The 10,117-nt window shown below is 38.8% G+C and overlaps 1 long non-coding RNA gene across 1 annotated transcript; it reads right to left on the bottom strand.

Annotated features, from left to right (window-relative positions):
- Positions 1 to 5,988: 5,988 nt before the first annotated feature.
- Positions 5,989 to 6,897, bottom strand: LOC131495617 (uncharacterized). Its single transcript, XR_009254023.1, has 2 exons — positions 6,695 to 6,897; positions 5,989 to 6,122 (listed from the first exon to the last, which is right to left on the bottom strand). It is a non-coding gene; the product is annotated as an uncharacterized LOC131495617 (long non-coding RNA).
- Positions 6,898 to 10,117: the final 3,220 nt, after the last annotated feature.

Genomic DNA, 10,117 nt, shown 5'->3' with positions numbered 1-10,117 from the left:
AGTACCTGAATGCATCAACATGTTTTCAAGTATTTTAGCAACTAAACAATCCAGGCAATGAGGAAGAAGTTCAAACAACTGGCTTGTGGTTATGGTTGTCAAGGAAACCATTTCCTTATATAATGTTTGACAGTAGCTCTTTTGGTTTTTTTAATACCATAAAAACAAAGCTTGTCTGGTACCATGGAGAAGAAAGTACACAATAAAATGAACCACAACCCAGCTGAAAGTTATAAGCCTGCACTGGATGAAAAATGCTATGTATTAATTGATGTATTATTGTATAATATAGAGGGATAATATGTTGAGAGGTACGGCAGAAGTAGGAGTAAAATTTCCTTTTTGAAGCAAGTCCAGGCTAACACTGTATTCTCAAAATATGCTATATGCATTGGGGAGGGGGAGTGTTTCATTAAACAGACAGACGATCTCATCTTTGCTATATACAAACTCATGGATGGAATTTTAAACAGATTTGAAAACATAATCAGTCAGAGGTTTGCATATGTTGCCCAGTGATCGACACCACTGCTACAGACTACAGGGGCTGCAGGAAATGAAAACCCTGTCTTTTGGGTTTGTCCAATTTACGCTAGGTTTTGCTTTAGGAGAGAAGGAATGAGTTGTGGTGCATGGTAATGCTAAAGCTCCCTATGAGAAAAAAAGATCCTAAAATGTTAATGAATGAAGTCTTTTAAAATTCTTTTTAGCTCTTTCCCAATGTGTATACATATAGAAGAGGACTTCAAGGCAGGAAAGATGATGTTGGTTTGGACACTATTGCTTTTGATTCTGAAATTCGGGGTTTCCATTTATAAAATGTGAACATAAAGTTTCTACTTATGAATGTGAGAAGATGCAGTGAAAGTTGCATTGCAAGGTGAATGATTTTACAGAGAAAAAGGGGGAAATTGAACCTCATTCAAAGCTATCCAACCTATGAAAAAGGAATATGTTATTTAAGAGATATGTGACTTGAAATGTTGGAAGTCAGATGAAAGTCCAATTGGAAGACATAATTTCTAAATAGATCCTAATGTTTAGAAGAAATTGTTTCTTCCTTGATTGAGCAGTTTCTTTCCTTATTTTGTAAACCATGAGACTAACTACTTATGTAACAAAAAAATAAGTTTTACCTCTTCCTTCCTTTACCTTCAGTGTATACCAATAACTGTAGTCATATGACATAGTATAATGTTCACATTTTTTTTCTTTACAATTTGCTACAAAGGAAATGTTTGGATGGCTTAAGATGTCCAAAGATAGAGCCAGCTCATCATTGCCCGTGGCCTCACATTTAAGTGTATTTTATTTCTAAAAGACTATGAAACACTTATCTCATCCCATTGCCATTACACATTATTTTAATAAATATTTTAGTACAAAAGGAAAGGGAAAAGCAAAACAGAATTAATGTATTTTAATGACAAGATGACTGACCTCACAAAAGGGAATGCTATAAGAAAGTAAACGCAAAATGAACTGGAAGAGGAGAATAAGGCACCATAGAATTAAGTGCAGATCCCTGTGGCATTTAAGTTTATATAAAAAGGGCCTGATTTAGTTCTTAACATGTAGGTGATTAATTTTTCCTTTCCATTACCCATGCCCCCCCACCCATTCCTGCCAACCGTATTTTTTAGATTTCTTATATTTTAGGTTCTCTTAGAGTTTCCATTTTTCAGTCAGTCAATCTAAAAGCATGACAATGACAAAAGTAGTGAAAAGTCTGGAAATCATATATGAACCTTGGTTAAAAGAAAAGGAGGGCATGCATTGGAAGGGCTGTCATATGGAAGAGGAATTTAACCTGTTCGGCATGGTTTTCATAGATGGAACTAGGGTCAGTGGTAAGCAGGTATATCAAAGTAGATAAGTCAGTTTCTCGAGTTGCCAAGAATGGACTAGGCTGCTTTAAGATGCAGAAAACTCACCATTATTGGGGGTGCACTTAGCTTATTACCTACCCTGTCTTGTACCTTAGGTCTCATTTTGGAGGGAGAGGGGCTCTCTAGGGTTTTCACTGTATCAGCTATCCCCTTTCTTTCAAATGACTTTTGCTCTTAGACTAGATTTTCTCAGATCTCTCCTAATCTGAGTTCTTCTCCTCCTAATTTCCTTATCATCCATTTAGTCCATCTAAGTGATGAACGGCACCAAGATCTATGGATTTGATCTCCCCACTGTCTTTCGAGCCTGCCCTCTTCTTTCCACCCACCATTCCGTCATAGTTCTTGTCTCCCCCTTGAGAGGTTTTGAGGACCTGGGTTGCTTTTTATTTATTATTATTTATTTATGTAATCCCTATTTAGTTAGCACAAGAGGTGAGCACTCAGAAAATTTATTTAAGAATGAATACGTGACCATCAATAATTTACTGTAAGGCACCTTCTTCTTTAAGTTGCAGGTTGATCTATTCATTCAGTATATATTTTTTGAGTATCTACTATGTGCATTTGGGATATATGAATGAGTAAGACCACAGTAGTTTTTCCCCAAAAGATCATAGCCTAGTTCAGAGGAAAATACGTAAACAGAGTTTGGCTTTGCTCAGGCAATGTTATAAAAAGAAATATATACTTGACCAACTTAACTGGATTTCTGGAATATCACATTCCCACCACTTTGCAGGAGCCCTGCAACCAACTCAGGCAAGTGTTCTTTGAGAAGCCACTGGCAGGGTTTGCATTTCACAGAGCCAAAGGCAGGTCCTCCCAGAGGTAACAAAGGACACCAGTATCTGACTGGGTGAACTAGCAACTTCAGGAGGACAAGCCATAGGTCTGGTTCTGACTACTGGTCTCTCCTTGCTAGAAGCTATCCTCCCCAAGTCTAGAGATTCTAACATTTTCATTTTTCTACTTGGGCCTCATCTGTTTCCATAGCACATTCTGTTCCATGCTGGTTCACTGACAAACTGGTCACTGCATAGAATGAGAGTGTTCATAGTGCCCCAGAGCTTTAGATTTTTCCGTCTGCAAGTGTTTAAAGCTCAGACTTTCTGCTTGGCTTCACAAACATAGTTAGCTATTTTATGATCACCCTAGTTATTTATTCTCCTGTTTTCACTTTTATGGATCCAAGAAAATGCATAAAAATGTTAGACACGCGAAGCCCCTCCAATTTTATATATTCGGTTAACCAGTTCATTGGAAGTGCTTGTAATTCTCTGTTCCTTCCCTCTTTAGTTAAAGTGTCTTCTGCAGCTTCAGTGAGAGTGGTTTTATAGACCATGTGGATTAGGAAGGAGAGAAAAAATTCTTGGCTGAGTGTGGCCTGGAAGACTTTCCCTCATTATTCAGAGAAATGCATCTGAGTCTGGTCTCCAACTAATAAATGTCCCCAGGCTATATTCTTCCTGCAACAAAATGTGATTTTGTTACTTTATCTGTTTCATGCTCTTCCTACATAAGCAAAAATAGTTTTATAAATTCAATAAAAGAAGAAAATAAGTACAAGAATGTGTATGGATATGTATAGATATAAATAAGTATACATATGTGGGCTTATGTATACAAGAAGCAGAAGAGTCAAGGGAGAAAGATCAAAAGAGGCAAGAAAGCAAATAAGTTTTGTACAATAAATAAAATTTGGTGTTCTGTATTTGTGACCTCAAACTTTCCTTTCCTTTTTTTCAAATTCAAATTTCCTTCCATCTAATCTCTAAGTGTTCTGACATTCAGAATGCCAGACATTTGAAATGAGCTTTGTCTCAGGAACTCTGATTCCAAGCTCTGTAGTCTGAGTGGCCAACCCCATTTTGCAACCTGTGACATATCTAAGCCTCGTGATGCCATCACATCACAGTCAAGTGAGGAACAGGTGAAGTGTAAAGCATGCAAGTGGAATCAGGAAAGATACCCTCAGGTTACTTTCCAAAAGCATTTGGCTTTTTAAAATGCCTGCATTCTGATTTTATTATCTAGCCAGTTACTCACTAACCAAAAATGCATTGTATGCCAGTGATGTAAAACTTATTTACTTAATCAAGTTATTTCATTGCTGCCTTGTAATGATTGGGGCAGGGTGGGGTGGTATAAGAAAACCAAAAATGACATGTTCAATTCTTTCCAACTCATTTAAGTTCCAATTAGTTTGACAGGAATTTTTTTTTGGTTATTACTTTCTAACTCTTGAAATCTTCTATCCAAGTGCCTATACTATTTTGTGTTTCTCTTTCATCTTTTTTCTTTTCAATCAGAATTAAAGAATTAAATTCTGCTGTTATTTATTGCTCATTCTCTGCATATCAAACTCAGTATCTCTGGTGGTTTCTGGATTCACAGGAACAGAAGTCCCCTTGAAAAAAAAATCACCTTAAAACGTTTTGTTCATGGAAGTCTTAAATCCACAACTTACTTAGACCTCTTGGGCTCAAGATAACATAGATTTTTCCTCAGTAGTTCATTCCAGAATCAGATAATAAAGAATTACATGTGTTAGACAATAATGTAGCCAATTCCAGATTAAGAAAGAAAAAGATTTTGGCATGAATAATCTCAACCTTAAAATATGTCAACTCTATAATGAAAATTAGGCAGAACATTTAAGTCAAGCACGAACTAATCATCTTTCTAAAGTTATCCAATGCTCTCTGCCAACTCCTGATTATGTGGGAGTTGCTGATCTGTTTTTCAGATTCTCTAGGGTCTTCTGAGGTCATATTCTGTCCTAGGATTCAGGTTTCTATGCTTAGAGTCCCACATTCTAGGCTGCTACTTCTACAAAGGGGAGGGAAGAAATCCCCCAGTCCTCTGAATATTGAGAGCCTGGTGTAGGGCCAGCTGTACTTGGGATCATGTTAAGTGGCAGCTAAACTGCCTTGACTTTGGACGTCTTCCCGAAAGTACCACCATACCTTGGTCTGAAAATCTCCTTTAGTGTATTCCAGGTGGAGACCATTGTTTCCAGAAAACCATTGTTAAAACAGTTGAGGCAGGACCAGAGCTGGTCATCCCTCTGTAGTATATATTGAGAAATTGACTCCTGGCTTGTATCATTTGTCCAATGAATGGACATTTTTTGTGGGCAAAGAGAAGTCCTGATTTAGTTGATTGGATCAGCTAAATTGATTAATATGAATAGACAAAGGTTGTGACCAGAGAGAATATGGCTGGAGGAAAACACTCATGAGAGGCAGATGGTAATGGGAGCTATGCTGCACACCTGAGTACAGATGCTGAGAACCCCTCTAGAAATACTGAATCAGATCTTTGGAGAGTTGGGCCCAGGAATTTGTATTCCCCTCCACCCACCCAAAAAACAAAAACTGCAGGAAATTTAGACAGAGCCATGGTTGGGAATTATTCCAACAAAAGAAAGTTTCCTAGAATGGGTTTGAATGTAGTGTTTTCTGGATACATGGAGAAACAATAGATGCTTATGAAATGCCTGATTGATTGAATGAATAAATCAGGGATTGTGTGGAAGCTGAGTCCTTAATGACACGTATAGCCTTGCTACCCTTATTGCATCCAAGCTCCACCTTTTTCCTGGCACTTCCAGTTCCTCAGCTGTAATCAGAGCATACAAAGAATACAGGAAGAGCAATGAGGAGACAAGCAAAAGATGTTTTGGGGTACATTTGGTCTCCCTTGCTCCCCCAAAAAGAGGAAGATTGACATCCCATCTCCTCCAGCCAGCTTACAGCATGTGCATGATTGAAAGTAATTTATGACTCCTTTTCAGGCTCAGCCTCCAAGCAGGAAAGCTGACACTAAAATGGTGCATGTGACAGAAATGTGGCCTTGTGGGAGCCCCAGAGGAGCTCCAAATCAGATCAGCTGTCCTTCATCAATCAAAAGTTGGCTGTAGCTCACTCCTCTATTTGGAACAAGTCTAGTCTTCCATCATTATGGCAGAATGGCGGGCTCATGAATAACGTTTTAGCATGAAACTTGGTACACACTTGTTATCATAATCTCAGCTTGTAAAATGAAATGTCTCAAGGGTGAATCAGCCTCATCATCTGCAATACCACATTTAGGATGTCTTTGTACATTCTTTTTTATTCTTGGATTTCTCCCTCCTTCTTCCAATGCAGTTGTGTGGCCAGTGCTCAGTGAGTGTGTCTTTATGCACTCAGCTGGACTTGCCCACCATAGGTCAGGACTGGGGGCAGTCTGCAAGGAAGAAGCACTGGATTAGGGGAAAATTTGATCCATGTGCCATTTGACTAAGCACTGTAATAATTACTCTGCAGCACAAATTCATTGAGACATGATATTATTATCTCCACTCTGTGGATGAGGAAACAGAGATTCCACGATGTTGAGAAATTTGCCTAAACATACACTTGCAATAATGTAGGCTGATAGTCAGGAATAGAGGGTGGGGCTAGAGAAATGGAGGGGAAGGCACAAAAAGACAGGGCATGAAAATCTCAGTCATAAAGCAAGAGGGAGAGACCAGGTGGAAAGGAATGAGAAGAGGGGTTAAATGGGTGCACTGGTTTTTGCCGTACCCTACTTACCTGGAGTTCAGTTATAAATAATTTGAAATATAAGCAGTTATCTGTATACTCACTATTGGTTTAGTCTCTTCTCTAATAGCATAGACACAGAAGCCCAGTAGGGGAAATGCTTTGGGCAGAGCTGACTTAAAGGTCAAGCACACTGGGAATTAGATCTGACCAGTGGGCCAGACATTCTCTTCTGCTGGTATCAAGTAAATGTGACCCAGTCAGAGCTCTTACCTGTTCCAGCTGTCCTCTCACATGGCCAGCAGGCACGAAGCATGCATGCTCCAGGAAACAAGTGGTCTGTGTCCTCAGCTGGTCATTGCTCTGTGCTTCTCGCTTCTCAATGGCAGCAGGTTGTACCCTGAGTCCTGTCACATCACATGATGCAGTCAGGAAAATAAGCTCTCTGATAAATGTTCATGTAACACTCAGCATTCTCACCTACAGATAAAATAAATGTGGCAAAAAGTAGTTGAATATTAATGATATTTTTCTTCTTGGTGTTTTCTTGTACTCTTTGGACATTAAAGGCAACTTTAAAATAGCTGTGTTTCTTATACTCCTGGACTGAGAGTCACTGCCTGTTAAATAATGCTTAGCCCTTGAGCAGAACTTGGTGCTACATGCTGTGAAACTTTTAAAATGAACAAGTCTAATAATTCCAGAAGCCTGATAGTTATGCAAAGATTAGAGGGGATTGTAGTTTTTTTGTGGTACCTTTACAACTCCCTGGAAAGTAAATATTAAATGCATGTTTTCCATTAAGGGCCTTGCTTGAAGAGATCATCAGGGAGCTCACTGTACACTTAATACAAGTTTGGGAATTGCCACCGCTTGTACTTCTACAGAAATTTTTGTCGTTTGGGAGCACAATTGTGACAAGAGACTAATATATGTTCTTAAGAACAAGACACTTAAATCTAACTGCATTATGATTATTTACTTATTTATTTATTTATTTATTTATTTATTTTTGGTGTCAGGGAAGAAAGACTCAGAAATAGCTCTTCTTAAATTTTTTTTAATGTTTATTTATTTTTGCGAGAGAGACAGAGACAGAGAGCAAGGGAGGGGCAGAGAGAGAGGGAGACACAGAATCCGAAGCAGGCTCCAGGCTCTGAGCTGTCAGCACAGAGCCTGACACGGGACTCAAACTCACAAACTGTGAGATTATGACTTGAGCTGAAGTCAGCCACTTAATCAATTGAGCCCCCCAGGCTCCCCAGAAATAGCTCTTCTAAGAATGGGAGTTTGTATTGTACTTTTCTTTCTTTTCTCTTTTTTAAGTGATTACACTGTTGATCACAACAATGCTCTCTGCAGATCTCTTCCATCAATCCTGGTAACTCTCTGCTTTGATGAGAGCCAGTTTAGGGACAAACTGAGTCAGACTTCTGGGGACTATGAAAAGCACAGCAAAAGCTGTGTAATTTAATACACCCTAAATAAAATCAATCTTCTATAAATAATAGCATGCTGGTATGCCTGGTACTGAATTAGTATAGCTACTCTATGGGAGCATTTGAAATACATTTTATGTTTCTGGTCCCTAGACTTTTATCTTTCTGAATTTTTCATGTCACTTGAAACATCACTAGAATATCTATACATGCTTGCTTCAAGGATCAGTTCTCCAAAATAATCCAATAAACTCTCTTAACTAAAACAAGCTGGCTAACCATTCTATGGATAGAACACTGTAGCCAAAAAGACAGAATGCCCCTCTGTCCCCCAATGCCTGGCACTAATAGGCTTCTGCCTTTTGACTATGGTTTCCTGTCTATAAATGGAATAATCCAGCTTATTTTATTTAAGAGAGTTTGTATGGTTATTTTGGGGAAGCTCTTCCAAGTACTATGATCTACCCATCTGTCCATCCATCCAATAAATATTTACTAAGCATTTAGTGTATACAAGCTATTGGACATATAACGGTGAAAACCAGATACATAGGTGCTTGACCCCAGAGAGCTTACAATAGATCAGCAAAGAGCCATGGGATACACAGTAAAACACATGATGTGGTAGTGAGGTGGGGGGAAGGTGTCAGAGAAGCTCTCATAGAAGAAGTGATGTGTGAGCCGGAACCTGAAGGCAGAGTGAGAAGAAGTTAGCCAAAGAGCAGGTGGAGTAGTTTCCTGGGCAGGAGAAATAGCCAAGAAGGAAAGAGGGCAATGGGGTCTCAGGTGAACTGAAATATTGGTCAGGGAAAAGAGTAACAGGAAGATGGACTTGGAGAGGTAGAGAGGTGTCTTACCAACCTCTTCTGAGGAGCTTTGAAGGAAATGTTAATGAGACTGGACTTGTTCCTGTTGTGGGGTTTGGAGTGGGGAAGCCACATGATTAGATTTCTCCTTCACAGGATTATCTTCGCTGCAGCCTAGAGAATGGAGGCAAGGCTGGAGGACCACTTTGCCATAGTAGTCTTGACAAAGGACAGAGGTAGCCTGGGCTGGTGTAGCGGTAATGAGAATGAAGATACACAGGAGGCAAAATAACATGGAATTTAGTGGCAGACTCCATGTAGTAGATAAGGTGACATGATGAATCCTTATTGATGATGAGCATGGATTCTCAAGGGAAAATATGTGAGGAGAATGAAGTGGGGAATTTTTCTGGATCTTGGAACCAACTGTTACTCTGTGCATTTGATCTTTTCCTTCCTAGATGAGAAACTCCAGGAGGATAGAATCATGCAGTCTAGTTTCTCTCTACCTATTTGGTATCATGAAAGGACTCACAGAACAACTGGGGTTTAACCCTTGCCCTGCAACTTAGTAACTTTGAGGTATTAGGCAAAATACTTAATGTCTAATCAGAGCCCGCTTCAGGCCCCAGGAAGCTACAGTGAACAAGAGTGGAAAATCTCTACCTTTATCAAGCTCTAGCTGAGGATACAAACAATAAGCAAAAAAATAAAAAACTAGATAATAAAATTGTGCTGAGTGTTATGAAGGAAATAAAAGTTGATGAGATGGACCTAAAGAATAAGAATTGATCAACCACTTGAGAGTTGGGGGAAGAACATTACAGGCAGAAGGGACAGCAGGTGCAAACAAAGCCTGCCCATGGGAAGGGGTTTGGTAGGTCAGGTAACAGGTGCTCCATGGAATTAGACCTTGAAGGCTCTAAGGAGACTTAATTTTATTCTAAGAGCAACAGAAGCCATAAATGAATTTTAAGAAAGGAAATCAACATGCCCAGATTTACATTTTTACAATGTCATTCTAGCTACCGAATGAAGAAAGAATTGGAGACGGAGAAAGTGAAGACAGATTAGCTAAGAGACTATGACAGTTGTCCGGGAAGGATAAAAGTGGCTCAAATAATCATCTATAGCACTTATACTCTTCTAAGCATTTTTAAATTATATATTTTGGGTAAGTTTTAGACAAAAAAACCCACTGAAAATATATTACTCAATTTATAATTTTATATCATTTTGTTATAAAAATACAGAAAGCTTTAAAAAGTTTTACACCAAATTCCCACCACCAAGATTCTAGACTTAACCTTTTACTATTCTTGCTTTGTTGTATATACATCCCTCTAATCATTCCCCTATCAGGCCATCTTATTTTTTTATGCATTTCAAAGTAAGGACAGGCATCAGCATGCTTCACTCCTAAACACTGCAGCATGAATATAATTAACTAG

Source organism: Neofelis nebulosa, chromosome 15 (assembly GCF_028018385.1).
Source record: "Neofelis nebulosa isolate mNeoNeb1 chromosome 15, mNeoNeb1.pri, whole genome shotgun sequence".
In the NCBI taxonomy this organism is placed as follows: domain Eukaryota; kingdom Metazoa; phylum Chordata; class Mammalia; order Carnivora; family Felidae; genus Neofelis; species Neofelis nebulosa.
This window is presented reverse-complemented; position numbering and strand designations above follow the sequence as displayed.